The sequence below is a fragment of the Onychostruthus taczanowskii genome, unplaced genomic scaffold, assembly GCF_017590055.1.
Source record: "Onychostruthus taczanowskii isolate IOZ18803 unplaced genomic scaffold, ASM1759005v1 scaffold133, whole genome shotgun sequence".
Classification (NCBI taxonomy): Eukaryota; Metazoa; Chordata; class Aves; order Passeriformes; family Passeridae; genus Onychostruthus; species Onychostruthus taczanowskii.
Window position 1 is genome coordinate 117026 of NW_024498496.1, and position 24642 is coordinate 141667.

The following is a 24642-nucleotide window of genomic DNA, read 5'->3' on the forward strand; positions in this document are numbered from 1 at the left end:
CACCTTCTTTTGGTTATCCATAAATTGTTTTATGCTGAGAATTGTTGACTGTATTCCTTTTGGTTGTTGTACAGAAGGAAACTTAACTGGGAAGATTATAATGGTTATTAAGAGTTTTGAGTGTAATTTTGCACTTGAGTAAATTTGTAAAGCAAACTTTTAAATTTGCTTCGTGATTAGTGTTTCTGACATCTTTGCTCTGTAAAGCTTACCAATTTATTATCTACTTCATTTGTTCTATTGCTAGCTAAATGTAATGTGTATGTAACTAGGTGAGAGAAGTATTTCTTAAATTTCTGTTTTATGGAAAATCAGTATTGACAGAAGACTATAGAGAAATATGCGTGCTTAAAGGTATTTTGGATCAGTTATATGGATTAACTTTCTTTTCCTTCCTTGCATCTCAGTCTTCTTCATAAATGATATGGTGCTAATACTGTAGTGATGTTCTTTGGTCATGCCCCTTTTTCTTCCCTTTTTAGGGTTTGTGGCAGTAATTTGAGGATTCAGTGGGAATACAGTAACTGCTACTGTGTTCTCCTTGATGAGAATGCATCCAGAGTGACTTACATGGTATAAGTCTAGACTCTTGAATTAAACAATTTCAGTATTATTGTATAAAATAGCAGGGATTTGAAGCTGTGGTGGACTTTCCAGAGAAGCCTGAATTTGACCTATTCACAGATGTTCATTTTTTGTAAGCGCCAATGGCAGCAACATGGGGAAGGAGTATTTTCTGCTGGAAGGGGAAGTTGTAATGAGCAAGAAGTACCGGGAATGCATATGGTCCAGCATCCTTGTTGGTTGAATCGGACTTACTGGAACTGCAGAATGGAAAACAAAAGGAGATTGCTTCTGTTTTTTACTTGTAGCTGCTCAAAGTGATAATTAGGCTGATCTAAAGTTGAAATCTCTGTAGAATAACCATTTCCAAACTATGTGGAGGTAGTGTTATGCATGACCACAGAATAGTACTAAAGTGAGTGTTACTGCCATGTTGTATTAGCAGTGGCATCATCTTTCTGAAGTTAGAAGAAAAGCAATTGCTGAATGATGTTGTTGCTTTGCCATTGGTCTCTTTTTATTTCAGCTTTGGGGCATTTTTCCAGTATGACCTTATGTAAACAAAAGCTAAGTGATGATGTTTACAGTTACAAGAAATAACCTGACATCTCATCTGAAAGAGCCTTAAAGAGGCTAATAAACAAAATTCAGAAATGTAGTAATATTAAACAGAGACAGTAGTTAAATGGTGTTCATTATGAATAGAAGAGTATCAAAAGTTACAAAACTTGCTGTTAAAAAGCAGTTAACAGAATTGACCATGCAATAATAAAACAAGTGTTTGTTCTAAAAAATGGTATTCTAAAAAAAACCCAAAAAAAACAAAACAAAAAAAAAACCCAAAAAACCAAAAAAAACCCCCAAAAAAACAACAAAAAAAACCCCAAAACCCAACTGGAAGAAGGCAACCAAAACCTGGTGCCTTTTTTTTAGAAAAGTAACTGGAACTTTAAGTAGGAGGTTGAACTAGATGACCTCGTGCGGTGCCTTTCAACCCGAATTGTCCTATCCTAGTGCTCCTCTTCTGTTACAGGCTAGCTAGCATGTTTCTTGTAATACACCTGCTACTTTTTACCTAGGCTTGCATGCAAATGTTATCATTGTCATTAGGCAAGTACACAGTTATATTTTTTCATTTGACTTAATAGAGCTACTGTTTCAAAGCCTCTGACCCTGGCTGTGCACTGATTTTGGTGGGTTCTTTATGTATTCATGTGTCCCATGGGGTTCTCAGCACGAGGCCAGTAATGACTAATATGAGTAATACTAGCATGATCTGAGTCAACATTTGAGCTCATGCTTACGTTTGTTTTCTTTAACTTGTTTCAGTTACAATTTCTTTATCAAAAGGTAAATGAGAAGCTTTCTTGAATTTCTGAATAAGAGATTTAAAAATTATTTTGTAAGATAGATCTGTCTTCATGCAGACGTGAAAAACTGTACAAAAATGTGAATATACAAAGAAGCTTCTTTGTAGTAGTTCTGCTGAAGGAACAGTAATCCAGTTTTATTTGCTGCATACAAATAGATGCTTTCTGCTGCATACTGTGTTCATCTAGAGAGTAGATTGTATGTCTCGTTTAAATTGGTTGTGAACATCAGTACAGTGACAGCTGCAAGGTGCAAGTGTAAAGTAGGTTGTCACTGTCAGTTGCAACCTGTAAGATGCTCAAAGAAAAAGGGTGATGCCTCACTCAAATGTCAAGCTCTGTGGGTTATGCAGTACTGGATGCAGAGAGGTCTGGTTCACGTGGACAATGATAACCCCCATGTGTTATGTGAAATGACTTGCCTAGAAGGCAATTGTCTGCCTAATTTTGGTTATCTAGTTACTGTTTCACGCAGTCAAAGCTGAATCTTTAAATCTGATTTGTAGAAAAAAAACTGTCCAATCTGGTGCAGGCACCTATTGATTTAAAATCAATAGAAACATTGTCCCTTTCTGAGGTGAGTTGTCTCTGCATCTGTCTTTGACAATGACTTCCACAATAGCATTACATGATTCCTTTTGTTGTTAGTAGATTGCTTTTTAATCATAGTTGCACATTTCCTTATATTAGGAATGAAGGCGTTAACTCTTGCTGCTTAGATTTTCTGTCGTCTTGATTTTCGTCTGGTTTTGTGTGGTGCTTTTTCTGCAGGAGTGGGGGAAGGAGGGTATATTTGTGTATTTTCTTTTTTCATAGAGTCGTATTTGTTCATAGCTCATACAAATCTATGAACTAATTGTTTTTCTGTGTTTTTTGCAGTGTCACAAAAGACAGTATTCCAGGTGAATTGAGAATGTTTTCAATACCTTTCCTCTTTTCATCAGAACACTTTCTCTTGTCTAGTGTATGTCTGTATTAAAATAGAGATTCTGCTGAAGTGCATATCCTGTGAGTGATTGTTTTGTTTATCTGCTTACATTTGGCTTAAAATTCGATGTCACGTGGGAATAACTGCAAGTTATTCTTTCAGGGGTTTATTATTTTATGTTTGTTGACATCAGATATTATCTGTCTTCTGGTTTGTTTTTTTTTTTATTGGCTAGCTCTCAGTTTTGATCCTGCTCAAGTCTCATGTAAGCCGGTTATCACCAAAGTTGTTTTTAGGCTAAGATTTGAAAGTGCTTATATGCTTAATGCTTATATGCATAAATATATACGGTGTGGTATTTCTTGCTCTGCATGCAGCCCCATGTGGGGTCTTTTCTGATGTTTACCCCAGTTCTTAATCTATGTGTTGTTTGTGGTGTAAGGTTTTTTATCGACAGTTCAGTGGAGCTGATTTAGCTGGTATTACCTTTATCATTCTGCTTGTGTGCCTGAGCAGCTGCAGTAGATTTCAAGACTTAAGAAAGTCTTTTACAGATGTTTTAAGTAAATGGATTTATTATACATGTTCAAAGTATTGTGATTAAAGTTATTAGCATGTACAATTAAAACTTTAAAAGTGCTTCTTTATGTGACTTCATTGGTCTCAAGGATTTAGTTTTTGTACTATTTAGTGAGAGTAGCTATCAAATCAGTTTAAATCAGTTTTATAAACCTTATTTTGCACAGGCTATATCATCCTGTTCACCAGAAACAATGCCAGACTTTTGAGGGTTTTTTTGGTGGGTGGATAGTATCTTAAAGGAATAGTGTTAGTGTACAGGTCTAGTATGCTTTAAATTAGTATTTTCCATCTCTGATATCTGTTAGTCTTGTTTGACTGCAAGGATTTCATAGTTATGACAAAAATGTTCATCACTATTCAGTATGTCATAATACTGGCTATGGCTTGGGTTTCTAGTACTGTCAGATATTTCTAAAGTAGGAAACCTTTGCCTTCTAAATATCCAGTGTTGATACATAAACATACAGTTCATTTGGTGCCTGAACTTATCAAACAGTTTTTAGAGGCCTCAGTTATTCAAGTGCATTGAGACTGGGAAGCCTTTTAATTTCAGCGTGAAATTATGGGATTACTTGCATGGATTCAGATATGGAGGTATGGTTGCAGGTGGCGTTTCAGTTACGTATTAGGTAAAATTTGACTGGGAAACCAATGCAAGACCATTTGAGGACGAAGACAATTGGAAAACAAACATTAATTCCTAATGAAAGAGGGGTTTATAAACCATAGAGAGAATTATAACCATGAAGTCACAAAGATCTAAGAATAAGGTGAAGTTGTAGTTTCATGATGTGTATTAACTGTTCTCTTAACCTGTCTTTGTTCTCAAGACTTTTCTTAGCCTCTCACAAACACTGGAATTTGCTGCTCCCTTGGTTGTGTAAACATGACAGCTTTTGGTAGGACTGTGCTGTAAACTGTATCACAAGTGACCTAAGTTAAAATTAATTTTTTTTGTCTCATTTGGAACAAGTGGCATGAGGGATAACTTCTTAAGCTGGCTTGCAGTGTCAGAGAAAATGTTGTGTAATCTCATCCTGGATAACCCCAAAGATGGACTGAGCTACAAAAGAAATGTTGGGTTCCCAGTGGAATTGGAGGGCACTGGATTGCACAAGACCCAGATCCTCAGCTGTGGGCAGTAAAGCTTGTGTCAATCCAACAGCTGGCTCCCAAAAGACAGACTTTGGAACTACTCTGACAACTGTGTAAATAGGTGCACGGTTATCTTTTAATTGCCGCATACCTGGGTCTTCATAAACCTTTGTAACTATGCTCTCTGTCAGGGAGCTTGTGAAAATGTACTTCTGGCTGCTTTTCTCCTAACCAGGTTTCTTCAGTTAAAGGTGATTTCAAGGTAGTTGGCTAACATGAGGGCATTCTATTCCTGTGTATCTTCTCTTACCTAAAATTGGAGACTAGCCCACTAAAACCGTATTTTGGACATTGCAAGGAGGATGGACATGTACTGAATTTCAGCAAGTATTTCATAAGTATGCTTGCAGAAGCGGGGGATAAGCATGTTAGACTGAAGTTTGTGATAGCAAGAGTGTAAAACTTTGTAAAACATACAGGCATTGTGCAAAGTGGATGTGAAAATGAACCAGAGTCTTCACTTTTCGTTGTTATGCATTGGCAGACCTAAAAGCAGTGTGATGAAATAGGTGTACATCAAAGTGGAGAATAAATAAACCAGGGGATTTATTTGGCTGAGGTTTAATTAGATTACCCTAGTATCACCCAGGAACAAATGAATTTGAAACTATGTTGGCAATATAGTTGCATGTGTGATTGTAACACACATAGGTGTACCTGAACTTGTTCATATTTCAGCAGTTGGAAGCTACAGCAGCTTAAACCATACAGGACACTGAAAGTTTCACATGGCCTTTGCTACCCAAGCTGGGGCACATGTATTAGCAGTCTTTAGAAGGATATCTTTAGACTGCAGCACCCTTAAGCCGTGCCATAGTTTTCCTGGGCTTTGGTATTTTTTTCCAGGTTTCTTTCCAAAGAGCTCTGCCACTTGCTGAGATTGCTATGTTATTGTCCTGATTTCAGCCAAGACAGAGTTAATTTTTCTGCAGTAGCTGTGAGGGGGTGGAACCTGGACCCATGTGGCAGTGTCTAGGTTTTTGTTCTATACCATGCACTTCATCCTGTTGGAAGTAGGGTGATGTCACTTCTGGAAAGAAAGGTGTGGCATCAGATCAAGAAGAAGTGTGGTGGGAAGAGGGAACCTGGGGCCTTTGGGGAGAGTTTTGCATGTAAATCACCCTCTTTTTTACACTTTTGTTATTAATGCTGTTGCTATTACTGTCCATTTTCTTATCTCATTGCTGTTTCCAGTAAATTGTTCTTACGACAATTTGTAATCTCCGCCTTTTGTTTTTTTTCACTGGAGTGGGGACATGGAGGGAGCAGCCAGGGATTCTTTTTAGTGGGAGTACCAAATTGGGAATACCTAAATCATGACACTTATCAATAATGCTGCCAGTGAACCCACAAAACTGAATTTTAAATTCACTTTGGAATGCAAAAATGTTTTTGTTTTTTGAAAAAGATTATAGTGTTTGTCAATTTTTATGGTGATTCAGTGAGTTTTGACCCCTAAGTTTTTTGAACTCTTTAACCTGATGTAAAAATTTTTGGGTAGGTTGATAATACATGATGCCTCTTCTTGTAGTTTGTTATGCTGTGATGTGGTTGTGCAGTTGTTATGACTATGCAGGGTGGTGAAATAATATTTTTAGTCAGACTTTTTAGAAGGATATTTGAAGTTTGTCATGACTTGATATTATATTTGTCAATGCCATAATACGCTAGAAGGCATTGACGTCTGGTTTCTTATCCTTGCAGTAGTCTTGGGGACTGCTCAACCAAATTCTGTGAAAGACCTTTGAACAGCTTTATATTTAGATTTTTTGAAACCATTTCTGCAAATACTGAAAAAGCATTAGTTTTGAACAGCATGTAGGGCACTTGGTGCTTTGTGCTAGTGTGTCAAACTACTTTGCTCCCTCTCTGACATCTGTAGTATGTCTTGGATAAAAAACTCAGCATTATTTTGAGCTGATGCAACATAGCTTAAGTGTTTCTAAGTGAGAATGCCTAAAGGGAAGTCACCTTGGGTGCCCTTTATTATGCAGTTAATGGGTTAAATATCTGTGAAACTAGGAAAAGTGACAGTCCCTTTTCATGCTCAGAGAACATGCAGAATGAAAACAAGAGCATATAATCCCTGATTTTCAATGGACAAGCAGCTAATAGATTTGGAAAGGATTTATTTAAATTTAGTAAAATGTTGTAACTTTTAGTTAAAGATAGATATTGTATGTATAGAACCACAGAATAATTTAGTGAAGTGGTTCAGAACCTCAGTTGGTTTCTGTTTCAAAGTTCTGCATAAAGCAGGGTAAGTAAGGAGGTCATAACAGGTATGAAAGCTGTATCCAGGATGGTCATAAAAATCTCCAAGGATGGAGATGACACATCGACCACTGGGCCATCATCTGGATGTCAAACCTTCTCTTTATATCCTCTCTGAACATTTTGTGTTTCAACTTGCTCCTGTTGTCTCTTGTCCTGTGGATGGAGGACAAGAGCTTGGCTCCGTCTTCTGAATAACTTCCATGTTGGTACTGGGGACTGCTGTTAGGCTCCCCAGTCTCATCCAAGTGGAATAGACCCTGCTTCCTAGTCTGTCCTCATAGGGTCTGTGCTACAGCCTCCAACGGTGTTGGTGGCCTCTGCTGTGAACTTGTTCCTGTTTGCCCGTGGTTTTTCTCTACGTTAGGACACTAGAATACGACCTAGATTCAGAATTTTAAGTTCAGCAAAGATCTGAATATTGGCAGATTTCTAAATAAAGGCCAGGACAGTAGGTGGCCAGAGACTTTCCAACAACCAAACTGGGAATATATTCTTCCCCCAGTTTGTATAAAAATAGCCATAGGATGATGAATGATGAGTGGTTTAAATCCTTGAAGGATACTGTTACCAGAAACAAGCTGTTCAGCTCATGCAATTAACTTTCATTCTTTGTTGAACTGCATAGTTTGAAAAATATAGTATGTTTTGATAAATTTATTTGGTTATATAACTTTTCTTTAAAAGTATTGTATTTAATAATGTCAACTCTAGTTTTTTTGACAGTTTCCTATGTATTTGTTACATTTCAATTTTAGAAATGCAGTGTGCCAACAGAAAGTTAAAAATTATTGTAGTTGAAGACTGTAGCCAATGTGCTTTTTGGCATAATTTAATTAATTAAAATTCAAAGTCTAGATTGAACTCATTAAATTCCATCTCTTCTTACATAAAAATGCACCATAATGTATCTTGTTTAATTAAAAACATTAGTGCAGAGAACTATTTGGTTCCTTGAGTGATTAAACATGTGGAACAACAGTTTAAAAAGTAAATGTGCTACATGAATGGTTTATATTAAATGTTCTCTTTAATTTCAGTTGTAACTTGATGTTTTTAATTTGAAGAAATAAATTTGTCTGGCCATTAGATTGCTGAGTACTTAATTATACATGACATGAATAGAACACATGTGTTTATATTTGGGAGTTTGCGGGTTTTGATGTTTTTGTTTTGTTTTGGGGATTTTTGGTTTTGCTTTGTGTTTTTTGTTGTTTGTTTATTTTTTGGTTTTTGTTTTGTTTTTGTTTGCATTTGTTTTCTTTTAATTTTCTCTTTGAGTCTTTAAGATTCATGCACTTTTAAACTAGCTGGAACTTTTGGAGTGTTACAGTCTTTTGTTTTTGTCAAGTCATTAAACTTCAACCTGTTGAGACCAATGCGTTCTGTTTTGCTGGAACAAATGTCTTCTAGAACTGGTTACAAGGGTGTGCCAGTGCAGTTTGGTTCTTCCATCAAACTGGATTCCTGAGTGCAAGTTTACAAGTCAAGTTTTAATATTTGCCTTTCTTAACAGTTTCCCTATGATCTCATAGCATACAAATAATGTTAATTCTGGAATGAAGGTTTCTTCCCTTAAGAAACATAAATATATTGTGGATCAGTGTGCCAATTTTTTTCGCATCATTTAATGACCTCTAAATTTGTTTAATAAGAGCTTGTACTAGTGATATTTTTTGTGCCTAAAATTCTTCCATTTCTTACTAAGGTTTGTTCTTGTACCTGAGGAGCTAAGTGTATGTATATATATATATACACACATGTAATGTTAGAGTACTTGCCTTGTTTCCACTTGTTTTTGGTTTCTGTTGCTTTTTAAAGTTCATGTTCCTGACTCCTTTCTTATTATAATGACTTAAATTATTAGGCTGCTTTCTTGATTATGAAATACTAAGGGGAAGGAAGAAATTTTAAGAAATCTGGTTTTTAAGCAAAATAACATCTTAATTACTGGCCCTGTTAGGCAGCAGTGTATGCTTAGAGGCAGTAAACATGCAGGAATTATCACTATGGAATTGTGGGTTGAAACAATATTTTGCTTACTTCTGGTTAAGAAGAAAATCTAATTTCTCATCTAACAGTTCTTTATAATACATTACAGTGATTCTAGAATATTTACCTGTTGTCTTATCTAGACATAATTTCCAGTTACTCACTGAGCCTTTAGAGGAAGAAACTGAGCAAACAAAACTGCTGCATATCCTTTTGCTGTCAGGGAATTAAGGTGGTAAATCATTGTCACTGATGACATTTACAGCAGAAAAAAGATAAACTAAGGGAAAAAAGTATTAAAGTCTTCATGGCAAATACATACAAGGTGCAGCAAGGAGGTTAAATGGATGTGTAGACTCATTTGGTAAGCTTACACAGCAAGTGGTAGGAAAAAAATGTTTGTCTAAATTGTTAATTTGAACTTTCTGATATGAATGATATTGCACCACACACAAGATAATTATTTTGAACTTGCAAATAAAAGAAGACGCTCTTAGTCAAAGACATTGGGATATAATATAATATATATATCTAGTATAAATTATATATAAGATCATAAGCATAATATAACCTTACTGTTTCTAAATGGTTATATTTCTAGTGTAGAAAGAAAAGGAATTTTCCTCTTTTATCACAACAGCAAAAATACTTCTGCATTCCTTTCTCAGAGTAGTGGAGCATGAGGTGAATTTGCAGGCAGAAGCAGGAACTCAATATGATTCTGGAAATAATATGGTCTTAAAGTAAGGAGAGAGCAAAAATGGCTTTGTCTCATCATCCTTCCATATGCCTCTCTGTTCATTACCTTCTTACTATCTCTTTTCTTTTTCAAAACTTTTCTCTCATGTTCAGCCACATCTCTCCTGTTGAGGCTTTGTTGCTTTCTTACATTTCTTCCTCTGGTCCCATTAATAAAACAGCCATTAGCTGTTCTGCTCTGAATCAAGTAGGTTTCAAGTTTGCTTTCTGATCTTGACAGTAGTCAGTCTGACCTACTTGGAATCAAACTTCATTGCCCACATCTAGCCAAGTATTTTGTCTTTCAGTTTACATTGCTGAAACAACCTTTGTCTTTGTGGATCTCTTGTCCTCAGATTTACTATAGCTGACTCCCCAGTCAAGTTTTGAGTGCCTCTGGAGAGAAAATGGGAAGAAAATAAGATAACCAAAAAGCTCTTTATAACACATTAAATATGATTAGATTTGCAAGCTGGGCTTAGCTATATTAAGATTATCTTTTTGGGGTTGGAAAACTGATTTTCACTTGGAGGAGTACTGTTGCTGGTTTTGAAGAAGAAATTAGTTTTGATTGGTTAGTAGAAAAAGCAATTTTCTTATGAAAAACAGATTGTGATAAGACTCAGTTCTGTTAGTCTCAGTGGATAAGGGTGTGGTATGTTGATTAGAATTTTTTTTTTATGTGTGAGGAAGGAGAAGTATCGGTATTTTGTCCGGAAGGAAAACAGAAACTGGCAGGGTGCTTGGTAGTAGATGAGAACTGATGTTTAGTCTGAAAACAAGGATAATGGTAGGAAGTCAAAATGTATTACAAATGAGGGGAAAAAAATACAGATGACAGGTAATTAAGAAGGTGCAAGAAACCCTGAAATTAGTTCAGTTGGTTAGAGCATGAGTATTGCTGAGCTTGTGGGTTCAATCCCCACACAGGCCATTCACTTAAGACTGGGGCTCAGTGACCCCTGTGGGTCCTTTCCAGCTCGGAGCATGTAGTGATTCTTAAAGTTAGAAGTGTCCTTGCTTCTTTGTCTGTGAAGTGTCACAAAAGTGAACTGAATGTTTTGTGAAGGTGTGGGTAGATGAGTGGTTCTGTATGGAAATAGAGATGGATGCAAATCCTTGTATGTCTTGTTAACTTTAACTGTTACTGTACAAGTTTAATTATTCCAGCAGTGGTAACTGTTGGAAAGTACTGTGTAATGTCAAATTTCAGTGAGGCTTCTGTATTGACAGTAGAGAGGTCGTTTGTGATAAGACTTTGGAAATGTTGTTTTATAACCTCAGTATAGACAACTGATCTAGGAAAAGATTGATCATCTGGTAGTGTTTGAAGCAGGCATTCATGCTATCTGCAAATGTTTTGCTCAGTTTTGATTCCCCATGATTGAGGGTCAGACACTCTGGCTGTGTGTGAGCATTAAAGATTTCATAGTTTAAACTAAAGTTTTCTCTGAACTAGTGATCATTTCTCCAGAAAATGTACTGTATCTTACATGTGTATGGAAACATTCCTGACTACTTTTTCACCAATACCTTTAGTTTCTTGGCAGGAAAATAACCAGAAATATGTATTTCATTCTAAAATTCTTAGTATCTAGAACTCTAACATCATCCTTTCATCTTTTAGGCCATGTGATGGAATAATGTACTAGCTTAATAAGCCTTTTATTTATGACAACTCCATCTACTGACACAGATCATGTACAGGATTGGTTTTGCAATTACAGTTTGTGATCTCTCATTTCCTGCTTGTTCCTACATACTTTTATTTTAAAGTTTTGTTTTATCTGTGTAATGGATGAGGCCCTTTTGAAGTCATAATTAAAATACTGGATCACAGTACTTATTCGCTGGGTGAATTGCTACATAATATAACTGTTACTGGAACAATGACATACTCATAAGTACAGTGCTGTAAATACAGTGTTTACTGTAAAATGTTTTACAATTCTGTTGTTTATATGAGAGGGAGTCTTTAATAGGGTATCATTGCATGTGTGCATAACATTAGTCATTCTGTATTTTAAATTATGATGTGCTTCTATTTCATACAATATTGGCGTCACTTCTAGGTAATTATTAGAATTTCATATGCTTTCCAAATGTGATAGAACATTTTAAATGTGTATGGCTAATGCTACTGTTTCTGCTAGTTTCAAAACATTTGAAAAGTACTCTTGGTGTTTAGCAAGTAGATCATCAAAATGCTACTGTTGGACTAGTTCACACAAAGTCTGGCTTTAGCAAATCTCATTATATGATTACAGCCGTACTTAAAGTGTTAAATTGTGTGTACAAGCAATGAAAGAAATGGCAGGTCAGTTGTGGATTACACAGACTATTGTGAGTGTGTCAGTTTGGTAATTTGTGTGTCTTTTCATTTTTGTCCTTCTAACCTGAAAATCCTTGTTGACATAAGAACATCATGTTTACTGTCAAGACTACTATGATAACTAAACCATTTACTTGGAACAGATGCCTGATATCTAGACTCCATACCAGCAACACATCATCTGACATATGCAATGGTGTGTTTCTTTCATATAAAAAAAACAGAAGACCAAAAAAAAACCCTTATGTAATTTTTAGCTCACTAATAGTACGGGAACTTATGAAATGGGTAATATAAACTTCATCACAGGCAGAAAGGAAGTAATTTGCAGCGCAGAAGTAAGAAAAAATTGGCAGTCTTTGTGGCGATACTACCTCTAATGATTACATGAAAATGACTTTTCTAGAACCTTTTTCTAGATACATTTCCTTGTATATTCTAGGGTTTATATAAATTTTTAACTTGTTTCCCCATTAGAAGACACTCTTTGAGTGTTGCCTGTTCGCAGATAATCAATAATTTCTACTTGCAATGGATTATTTAAAATTACTGACTTGAGAGCCGTTACACAAGAAGACATGGAAGATTATCAACTCTGAAAGCAACTTGTATGCTCTTGAGTGATAAAGAAATGAAATACTGGGGAGAGCTGGCTCTTTTCTCTTCTACCAAAAGGAAGAAAACCCAAACCTCTCAAAGGGGCAGAACCAGTTCCTTTGAGGAGTTCAGCTGCTAGGAAAGGAAGGAGGAAATAGGAAATGGAGAATGCCCTGAATAAACAAAGGAAAAGGAACTTAAAGTGGGGAACTTCTACAGAATACAGAATATAGAGCAGGGATATAAAGTGGAAAGAAGAAAAGCGTGTTTCTTTTTCTCCTGTTTTTCCTTCTGTCTTTTTCAGGGCAGGGAGAGGATTATGATGTATAAAAGAGAAGGGAGGAACAAAACCAGAAAAAAAATAGAAGGGAATTTGGCTGCCAGCATAATTTATAGTTCTGCTGGGCTAAACGCTCAGCTTGAGAAGTATTTAGAGGTTTTGCAGGACTAGTACAAGCAATATATTTGCATTTGTGTGGTAAGGGGAAAAATATTTAACCGCTTGCGCAAGTCAAGCTACTGCATTGAAAAAGCTTATGAAGTGAAAGGCCTTTAAGGCAGCTCAGAAGCTGAACAAAGGCAGTACAGAAAGGACTGATTAGAGATCAACTATAGCTCTAGTAAGGCAGTTGGACTGGGTATGGGACTGCTTTGGATTTGTAAAAGGAATAAGATGTAATGCTATTTAATCTGGTTTGGTCACAGTGAAAAACACCCTTGTTTCAATAAACATGTCCATTCACCAGGATGTGAGCTCTAATTCGTGAAGCCTTTGGCTGCCTAGCTGGTACCTCCTGTATTATTGAATTGGCAAAAGTTTCCTACCCAATCTATCGGTTAGTCACAAACACACAGAAGCAGAGTGAAAAGGAGAGACAACCATACAAGTGTTTCTGTGTTTGTTTGGTTATAGAGTAGAACTGCTAATATGGTGAGGTAGACAACATTAATAGGAAGGGGTTTGGCAAGGCTGAGATGAGAAGGTATGTGGAAGCTTGCTGTCACTCCTACCAGCACTTCAGTTTTCTGCTCAAGGGCCTCAGTCCTCCTGTTTGTCTACAAACAGGAGGACTGAGGCCCTTGAGCAGAAAACACTGAGGTGAGAGGGGGGTTAAAAGTTTGGAGTACTGACACTTTCTTCCATGTTAAAGGCCAAGAAGGCACATTCTTGAAGGGCTCCATGAGATGGAGTTTTCAGTGCTGCAGTGATCCTCTTTTGACTGAGTTAAAGGACAAGTGAATTAAATGGAGTTGAGTACTGTAGGTGAAGAATGCCAGAATGCCGTAGGTTTTTATTTGTCACTGTTTTATTTCTAGTACTTCTGCTGCAGTGAGAAGGGGTGGGAATTAAACTGACAACATCATTATGACTAGTTACTCAGTATTGTTACAGTACTTGAAGTAATTTGAAGAAATTCTGTTCCAGAGGTACAACATATAGGTGGCTTTCATCGAAGAAAGGAGTCTATTATTTGATTGCATTCACTATAAAATAAGGTCCCTAAAATGCTAAGAATGAAAGAATAGTCATAACTGGAAATGTGCTTGCAGACATTGAAGTGGGTTTTAAGGAAATGTTTTGAAGTGCTTTTAAAGAGGATCTGCATCTGGATCACTTTTTTTTTTTCTTAGTTTCTCTGTATTTAAAAATAACCAGACACCTATATGCAAAAGATTCAGTGTTATCGCTAGAAACCTGGTTTCTGATCTTTTGGGATTCAAGTTGAAATTTACATTAGATTAATATGCATAAAGCGAGTCAGCAACGAAACATGTTAGACTCCATAATCTTACTGAGCCGCAACTTCTTTGAGTTTTTTTTTTTTTTTATGAGGATTCAAATACTGTTTCTCTTCTTGGGTTCTCATTCAAAGCCTTGTGAAATCAGCAACATTTATTTGAATTAATTTGAATTAAACCATTTGTATTTTGAGGTATGTGGGCCTGATACAAATTTGAGTAGTATGTGACTCGGGTAGTTGCTTAATAAATCAAAGCAGGTTTTATGTGTATTTTTATTTAGATTGATTTCTGAGTTATTGCTGAGGTAAGCAGGCTACTAAAAGGTCACTGTTCTAGATAAAATATCAGATGGGGCCTTTTGGAGGCCACCACCATTTAGCACGCACTGGATTTATTACTTTGACAATATTTCTGTGTAGTAGGTCCTGTTTATTGTTAAAACCTTGAAGTTCTTGGTCTAAGTTTAACAATCTTCTGTGTTCCAAAACTCTCTTGCAAAGTAACCTAAATACTGAGAAGAGCTATGGGAAAACTCCAGTATCCATTTCCACTTCAAACTTCTAAAGATATCAGAGGACTAGGGGCTGGAGGACAGACAGTGGACAGCATGAAAGAGGTTATACTCCTTGCTTGTGTTCATTGGCAGATTGGGTTGCAGAGACCTACTTTATTGTAGTTCCAAGGGAAGAAAAACCTTTAATCTCCAAACATTCTGCAATTAGTAACATCTCTTCCATGCTACAATGGGTTGTCTGAATTTTTTTTGTCTAATTGACATTACTTGCTGGTTGATGTAATCATCCCACAATGTATCTTAGTTTAAAAGAAAAGCAAAAACAACCAAGTCCTTTTTCTATCTTTATGCAGAACCCAGAAAAAAGCTATTTATTTCCAGGAATCAGTCTGCATCTGTGTGTAGGTTTTTTTCCCCATTTACAGATTGAGTTCGTTGGTCATTGATGTTACTTGGAGTAAAATATTACTTTCTTTCATGTAGTCTATGTAGAGTATTATGGAACATCCTTCAAATTTGAGGAAAGGGGTTCTCTCATTTTAAAGTTTGGTGTGCAGTGCTTGGAAAAAAAAATTGTGTTAGCTCAAATAAACTTTAAATTGAACCAGCTACTCTGTGGGTTTTTTTGTTTTACAGCAAAGTTCCTATATAAAAATAGAATTTTGGGTTACTGTTCCTTCTTTCATATGCAGTTCTTGCAATTGTTTTGTTGAGTTTTGCAAGTTAGAAGCTCTTCCAGCAAGTTTAGTGATTGTATCAAATATGTACAACTTTAACAGACAGCAAATGTTTATGAATGATAGCTTTATTCTTTGATGTAGTCATGAATTTTTGCAGCTAAGTATTTTTATGTTTGTAATTTGTTGTCTAGATAGTCTTTAAACTAGAATAATCCTAAATAAATGCAGAAACTATAAAACCGTACTTCTGTTTTGGATTTCAGCCAGGTTGTACGTAAGGTCTCCCCCCATGATGATTAAGTCCTTTATATATTTGAAGTATATAAGTAAAATTGAATGTGCCTAATGTTTATTGTATGTGTAAAGAACACATAATCTGCTCCATATACATAGCTTGCACTTACGAGTTTTCTTCTCAATTACATTGAAAATTTGTGTTCAATTCAGATCTCACTATACCAGGAGTTACTGTGATTACTACTCAGGGCATGCTCAATTATTTCCCAAGTGTAGCCTGTATTTTTCTTGAGTATCTAACTTAACACTGATATAATTAAAATGTGTGTCTTTTAAAAGAAAGTTCTATTTGAAAGGCTTCTATCTAATTTTGTCTGATTGTGATTCCAGTTCAAAGCTTCTTAATACTAGATCATTCCAACATTGGCATGCTGGAAAAAGATCAGTGAAGTACTGCCAAAGATAAATACAGCTGGAGTACATGATGTACTATGGGCTGAGGGAATTGTGTATTTTCATTTGTAGAAGTGTAAAGAGACATCGGTTTGTCTTCAGCTGCCTGATGGGAGGCTATAAAAAATATGGAGTTGGACTTTTTCTTGAAAGCACAGGGTGTTTGGATGAGAGAAAACAAACACAAGGAGCATGGGAAATTTTTGTTAGGTATTAAGGAAATATTTTTAAGCAGGAGGACAGTCAAACACTGGAACAAGCTGTTCAGAGAGGTTGTGAAATATCCACCTCTGAAAATGTTATAAATTTTGCTATATAGGCTCTGCGCCTGGTATAATTTGACCCTACTTTGAGCAGGGATAACAGACAAAAATGGCCATCATAAGACCCTTCCAACTATATTAATCTATTGTTACTTTATTTTTTCACTTTTGCCTGTAATAATTGTGACTTTCAGTTTTGTTGCTGTGTAAAAATGGTATTGTTTCACACCAGAGAAAATATTTGCTTAAATTGCACCTGTGTATGGATAATCATAACACTAGGGTAGGTAGTATTGCTTGGTTTTGATTCCCTTTTGATTATTACTTTGAGATTCTATTTAGCGTGTTTAACTTTCTAAAGTGTGGGGTTTTTCTTATTTATGAAGGTGGAATGCAATGGGATATTAAGTCTAAATCCCTGCAAATGTCTGCTGAACCTGTATGCATATTTATGGTTAAATTAAATGCCTCACTAAGTAGAAAGTATGCTTGTGGGTTTTTTCCTCTATTAAACATTTTATTTTCAGATTTTCCTTGAGTATCTTTCTAAGAAAATGGAAGTTTCCAGCTACAAACCAGCTTTTTCTTAACTCTGCTGGTTTTTCTGCAGATTTAGAGAAATTTCAATTTTCTGTGGTGCATTTTCAAGTAGGATAGGTTTTCAAGTCACTGTATGGCAGTTAGAGTGGAGCATGTTCCCATACATGTCTCTGCAACTGCGCTAGCAATCCTGTGTTTTTGGAGTGAAAAAAATGCAGAAAACTTCAGCAAATGCTGAAAACTTCTGAATAGTACTAACTGAAACTGGTTTACTGAATGTTGTCCCAGTACAAAGACAAGTGCTAAGCAAGAAGGGAGCAATTAGGAATACCAGGTGAAAGGGAGAATAAGACTTTAGCTTTCCAGAATTTCAGATTTAAGCTAACGTGAAACCACTGTACTCAAAACCTAGACTGCACTAATTATATAATACATACATAATAATTATACATAATTATACATAATAGTACATAATCTTAGGTTTTGGTGATGTTAGAATAGCACAGTGTGGCTGGTTTGTAGGCATTCATAGTTACTTGAGCTGCTTGTTAAGCTCTGAACATAACTCTCTTACAGGTAAATTTTCAAGTAAATACCGTTGGTTCACTGAACTTTTATTTCTTTGGCATGTTTATAGAATAAGTATCTTTCACAGTTTCTCAGTTTTTAATGGTGTTTAAATGGTTAAATAAATCTGTTTATGTACTGAAAAATAGCAGGTAGAGGAGTTAATCGGAAAGCTGAGAACTGAAGTGAGGTTTCTTTGGACTTCATAAATTACATGTTGATCCCTCATGTATTCAAAAGATTTAATTTGAATTTGCAGTAATGTTAACACTTGCCTCCCCTGCCTCCACAGTTTTGCCAGCAGGTCAAGTAGCAGTGTAAATTGTGTTGATTTCAGTAGTCCAAATTGTGTTGATATTTTTTGAAGTGCCACTTTCATATAAGAACTTAGCCAGAATTTTTTGTAACTGCATTTTTCTCATGTATTGCCAGGAGGCCTACCACTTTTGTATGAGAACTGATCTATTGTGTTTGTGTGGATTCAGTACTCTTGTGGTCTGTCAATTTCTGCATGTACCAATCTGCATACCTTGTATCTTACATTGTTAATTAAATGCTGCTCCTTCTGCTGTTCCAGAAGGTCTGTGTTGACTGGTGCCCCATTTGAGAGGCAGGCTTTCCAGTTTATGCAGCTTTCTCTGCTGGTCAGTCTGTATAATCAATTGTGCCTCAATAAAAGCACTGCCAGGATTTTTCCTTTAGTATATGCCTGTCTTTTCCTACTTAAGGGTCAGGAGGCTTCATTGGAGAAGGTCAGATGCCTTCCTTCTCAAGTCCTTTAAAGATCACTAGATAATTAACTTAGGTAGTTCTGCCTCACCCCATGATGTATTCCCATGTGAGTCACTGTCCTTGCCAAATGGATTTGCAGTCCTGCCTAATTTTGCTGCCGTAATCTGTGTCTTTCCTGGGAGCAAAATGGCCTGCATTCCTTCTTTACCTTTCTTGCTCTGTTTACTCAGTTATTTTAGTATGGAATTGTTATTTTATAATGACTTGTGTGTCCTAGGTCATGCAACAACTGCTCATGTATGTATTTTTTCTTGTCTGAAAATGCCTATCAGATGCGCTGCTTTGAGTTTGCTTTATTTCTTTGGAAGTTGACTTCATGAGTGACTGATTATGATTATCTGTCTTTTAAGTTAGTAGGGTACTTTGATTCCCTTACTTTTTTGGGTAACAGAAGAAGAGTGTTAGTCAGTAGGATGGAAGAAAGAAGTAAATTGTAGAAAGTGGCAAGAAAAGATGGAGAAAGGATACAGAAGAAATTACATGGAAATGAAGATTGAGTGTTCCTAAGGTTAATCATTTGAGGAGAAAAAAGACATTTTAACTTCATTCTAGGACCTTATCTTCTAGACCACATCTTCTGGTCTGATGATTTTCATGTCTGAAGGGACAAGAACTTGTATAATTTTTCACAGAGTCATAGAGAAATGCTAAGAGTGGGAAAGATCTCTGAGATTGAGTCCAACCATTAACCTAGTACACTGTGTTTGCCATGAAATTGTATCCCTATATGCCACATCCATATGCCTTTTGAACACTTTCAGGGATGGGGATTTCACCACCTCCACGGGCAACCTGTTCCAATGGCTAACTACCCTTTCAGTGAAGAAATTTTTCCCTATATCCAATCTAAATCTCCCCATGTACAACTTAAGGCTATTTCTTCTTGTTCTGTTACTTATTACGTGGAAGAGGATACTAAACCCCAGGTCACTATGACCTTCTTTCAGGTAGTTGTATAGAGGAAGGTGGTTGTTTTCAGGTGTTGCTTGTAAAGATCACAAAGCTGTTTTTTTTTAAAAATTCGTCTTGGCTTCAGATATTTGTGGATCTTGGATCACTATGAAACTACCATGGGAAAGTACTGTTGTGGGCTTGTTCTGCTCCTAGGCTCTTTTCTGGGCACTTACTCTTGGCCGCCACTAGAACTAGGTGTGCCTTTGGTCTCATCCTGTGTGCCTGTTCTGAAAAAAGTGAACCAACAAATGGCCTGGAAAACGTGTACTGAGAGAGATTTAAATTTAACTCTCAAAATCAAGTTGCCTGTTGCAGTTTAGGTAGAGAAAAAATAGAAGTAACAGAATTGTTTCATGAGCATTTGAAAATAAGTCTGAAAATTAGTTATACAATGCACTAAACAGTGACAGTAGCTGAGAAAAGACACAGACTCAAAGAGTGTTTAAGGTTATAAGGTCCACAGTGGGTCATCTGGTCTAACCTCTCTGCTCAAGCAGGGCCATCGTGGAGCACATGGCGTAGGATTGTATCCAGACAGTTGTTGGAGTTCTCCAAGAACTCCAAAGACTCCACAGCCTTTCTGGACAATCTGTTTTAGTGCACAGTTACCTGCTCAGTAAAGAAATTCATCCTTGTATCCAAGTAGAACTTCTGCTGCTGTTTCTGTTAGTTATCTCATTGCTGTTTCCAGTAGCTTGTTCATATCTCAACCTGTGGTTGTCACCTTTTGTGGTTCCAGTTCTCAACTCCATCCTGCCAGAGTGGGAAGGGAAGATTAAGCAAGTGGTGTTGGTTTGGGAGAGTACCAGTGGAGGCACTGAACTGAGGAGTACCATTCCTTAACCACAATAAATGATTAGAAAAGGAAAAGATGACTAAGTACATCTAGTAAGCTTTGCCTGCATTAAGTCAAAGCCACTCTCAAGTGGCTGTAAATGTATTTTCATAAATAAGTAAAAGAATCTTAATTGCTGTTGCTAAATTCTCTAGAGATATTTCAAAGCTGGGGTTGGATTTATAGGTGTCACAATTTGTTAGATAGCAGTTGGAGGAAAAGAAGGAAGGAATGCTTCATATAGATGAAAGAAACAGAAGGGGTAGACTAAGAAAGAAATGTTTCATAACTAGTGAGTGTGAAGAATTAAGCTTGTTTTTTCACTGTTCTGTGGTTACAGTGGGATGTAGGTGTTTCAGAAATACTTGCTGGTACACCTTCATTGTAGAAGTAACAGTGGCAGTTCAGAACACTAGGATCAGGAGTCATGAAAGACCAGGGAACGGTGAAGAAAGCACGTAGTTAGGAATTCTGGTTTTGACTCAAGAAAGTTCCCTATGCTGAGTGTTGAGCAAAGAAGGAGGAAAGGAATGCAGTTAGGCCAAGTCTGTAGTGCAAAATGCATGCAACAAGATACCTTTTTGATGTTGTGTCTGATCAAAAAATATGGTCCATGTTTATTAGCTTTGTTGCCAAGCTGAAATGTTCACATACTTGAAAATTATGTGATCATAAGCACTAATTAATTTTTCTCATACTGTCTATGCTAATAAGGAATATCAGTCTGTAGAAGTTTTGTTGAAAGCTGTTGTATTGTGGTATGTCTTCGGTGGGCACTGGGCTTCAAGCAACCACTGCAAGCAAAATCCAAGGAAGTATCAAGTAGTAGTAAGAAGGAATTTGGTAGGCTTCACTCTGTCACTTTCTTTTCCTGTTCAGTAGACAGTTGAATCTGGGCAGTAGTCGATAAGAAATTTATGTCACATACTGGTACTAAAGGGAAATTAAATTTTTCAAACTCATCATGCTGGTAGTCTAGGGAAATTTAATAAAAAATAATTTGTGATAAACTGTTTCTTGCTGTGATACTGATCACAAAGCAAATACTTCACCAATTGTAGAACTGCATACTATTAACAAGGAAAACTTCTGCAATATAGGCAAGTACTTGGCATAGGAAAGCAGTTATATTTAATTTGAATTATTTTGAAAAATTAAAAGAGAACTACCTTAAAGGCAGACCTGTCTCTAATTTCCCATAAATCCATCATATATGTTATGATAAATGTATATAAAAGAGCTGAGGGAAGGAGATGTACTACAAGTGTGTTTAATTTTGATGGCTGAATAGATAAAACGTTCATTAAGATCCTACATGCACATTGTGGGGGGGTTTGTTGTGTGTTCAATGTAATACTGCCCTTTTCAAACTTAAATGAGCAGGATGACTGAGAAATCACGCTGTAGAAAGACCAATATTAACTTAGCATTGACAGGTGGGAATCAGCTAATTGTGTTGCTCTTGCTTTTAGTGCTTCTGAACATCTAGGTTTGTTTATCTGCAGTCTGTGCTTTGATCTCTTCAACTTCTGTATGGCTGCACAGCCTTCAGGCTTATATTACAAGAGCAAGGTATGTTGGGGTGAAAGCTGTGACAAGACACAAGAAAATGAAAACTGCTCAGAAGCTGTTGGGAGCTGACTGTCCTTCAAGGCCACCAATGCTTCATTAGGGCATTGAAACTTGTAGTAGTAGTGATTTTTTTTTTTTTTTTTGAGTAGAGAAGAAATTGACTGGCATGGATGTATTTTATAAACCAATGTTATGAAAGCTGGCACAACTTGCTGAAGCCTCTTCACCACCCTCTTAGGCTGGGTGTTTTAAAAGTTCATAGCAGAAAAACTTCCAGGAGGAAGCAAAGCTGGTTTATCTGAGCAAGATGTTTGCACAGACTGCCCAAGAAAAATTTGAACAAGTATGAAATCCATCCATAGTTTGTGGACTATGCAGAGCTATTCCTTCATTTTGATTTTATATGTACTTGTGAGAAAGCCAGATGTTTATAGTTACTTATTTTGTTCATTGTATGTTCCAGGTGGTAAGGAAATAACATAGCTGCTTTGTTCTCTCACCATTCTTATGGAGAGTGGCAGATTAGAGGGTACTCAGATGAAACCACAGGATTAGAGTTGCTTTGTTCTTCTGGAGGATTGTGTTGTTACAAGTATTTACTGTTCTGGTTTCTTTCAGTAAAGCTAGTTGGCTCTGCAACAGGTGACATTTGCCAGTAATTGAGACTAAACAGTAGTTGGGACTGACTTTTCCTGTCATTAGGAGCATGCAAAACATGCATGGAAACATGGTTGGAAAATAGCTCCAAGATAAGTCCAGCATTTGACTGAACACCACCATGCCCACTAAAACCATAGCACAAAGTGCTATGTCTGCTCCTTTGAACTCCTCAAGGGATGGTGAATTCACCATTCCCTGAGCAGCCTATTCCAAAGCCTAACCACTCTTTCAGTGAAGAATTTTTTTCATTATATCCAATCTGAATCTCTCTTTGCACAACCTGAGTCATTTCCCCTTCACCTGTCACTTGTTACTTGGGAGAAGGGACACTGCCTTGCAATAACCTCCTTTCTCATAGCAGCTATAGAGTCTGATAAGGTCACCCCTGAGCCTCCTTTTCCCCAGGCTGAACAATCTCAGCTCCCTCAGCTGCTCCCCACAAGAATTTATGCTCCAGACTCTTCACCTTTGCTCTTCTGTGGACATGCTGCAGCACCTCAGTGTCCTTGTCATAAGAGGGCCAATACTGACCACAGAATTAAAGGCGTGGCTTCACCAGTGCCAAGTAGAGGGGACAGTCAGTGCCCTGGTCCAGCTGGTACATGGCCTCTTGTGCCATGGCAGCTGAAGTTCATTAAGAAAAAGCAGTCACTTCCACTGGTGTTATTTCTCACCCCACAACAGAAAGATTAAAGTTGTGATTTGAACATCTGTTTTAACTTGGTCTTGGTCATGGGCTCTATTTAATGGGCTCCTTAAACCTCCTTTTAATTTTCTTCCCTAAATTAACTTCCTGTAGTCTTTGGGGTTCCCCCCCCCCCAAAGGTATTTACTCCTGCTTCCTTTAATTTTATGTCAGTTTAAAATAGGATTTTTGTAGGTTTCATTTGTTCTACCTTCATTTAAAAAAACCAGCCTGAAGATGTCAGGAGGGTGGCACTTTCAATGCTTGAAGACTGCAGTTGTAGTGCTCAAAGGCTCAGTGCACTATTTTCATCTTCCACCTGAACTGAGACTCATGCTTTTACTTAATCCTCTGGTCATGGAGTGTCTGTCTCCTCTGGTATCTGTCACTGCCTCCCAGCAAATAATCCATGAAAAGGTACTTTCTTCTCAGGAGTAGCTGGAACTTCTTCCCAAGTTTTCATTTATGTTCAATTATATTTCCAAAGTTTAAAACATAATGCTCTGGAAGAACTTAATTTTCACAGGATGCCTCTACTTCCTTCCTCCTTTTGGATTTTTCTAGGAATCAAATTGCATCCAGACGTTTGGTCATGTTAGTAGCTATGTTTTCCTATGCCTACCAAGATGAAGCAGGCTCCAGCCTTCTGGTTTTTTTCATCTGCTTATGCACAAGCATTGATTTCACCATGTGTGTATTACGGTTATGCCTGCCTTTGAATCATGAACTTTTAATTAGTTTGAAACAAGTTAAATTAATTTTTCATTAGTTTTAAAGGAGGTGGAGTAAGTGCTAAATCACTGAGGTTATTTCAGCTAAAATTTGAACCTGGTTTTGTACCCAATTGTGGATGAGAGAGGAGAGAATTTCTCTTTATGAGAAAGGCTTAGTTGGGAGAGGGAGTGGCCATGGGAAAAGAGGAAAAGCAGCTGCTTTTGAGAGCAGCTCAGTTTGGGCTCAGACTTTGCATACTAATCTGTACTTTTGACCTGGAAATGCATTCTGAACTTGCAGACTATTCAAGCAACATCCAGGTTTTAGAGTAAGGGGTACTCGGATTTTTCTGGAAAATCTGATGTTCTGCTGTCATACAGTTTCTAATACATGTCATATTGTCCTTTCTCTCTCAATTCATTCTCAATTTTTCCCTCAAGGATTTGCCTGTTTTACCTGTTGCCCACTCTTTTTCTTCTTTCTGGTGGAGATCGTGTACAACACATAAAATGACATCAAATCTTCACTGTGACTCAGCTGCTGTGCTTACGCTGCTTAAGAGGACCTAGTCTGAGAGGGAGATAATTTGGTTTTAGGAAATTTCCATGTCAGATGAGATAGGATTCTTCATCAGAGAAGGCATTCTTCCATTACCCTGTGTTGCTGTCCACAAAAGCCTGTGTCTGGCAAAAAGAAGCTCAAGAACCACTTCTTACATTAATTCGATTTTAGATTCTAGGTTTCTAAAATCCTTTGTCAAGTACAAGAGTTATTTAACTGCCGTAACCCCTGCTGCACCTCTTTGTATTGGGTCTGGCTGAGATGGAGTTGATTTTCCCACAGGTGCCCTCACAGTGCTTGCTTTGCACTGGTACCTGCAAAGGAGTTGGTGACACACCAG

The 24642-nt window shown here is 37.0% G+C and overlaps 1 protein-coding gene across 8 annotated transcripts in view; it reads left to right on the top strand.

The window, feature by feature from the left end:
* The window catches only part of JAK2 (Janus kinase 2), an 84221-nt gene that overhangs the window by 516 nt on the left and 59063 nt on the right, over window positions 1-24642 (top strand). For 4 of the 8 annotated variants that reach the window (XM_041396971.1, XM_041396980.1, XM_041396973.1 and 1 more), the window contains one exon: window positions 2814-2942. The exons of 3 other annotated variants lie outside the window; for them this stretch is intronic. The gene's annotated coding sequence lies outside the window, so the exon portion shown is untranslated. Of the gene's footprint in view, window positions 1-6; window positions 2943-24642 lie in introns of those variants that run through there. One more of the 8 variants, XM_041396976.1, reaches the window with a different exon arrangement.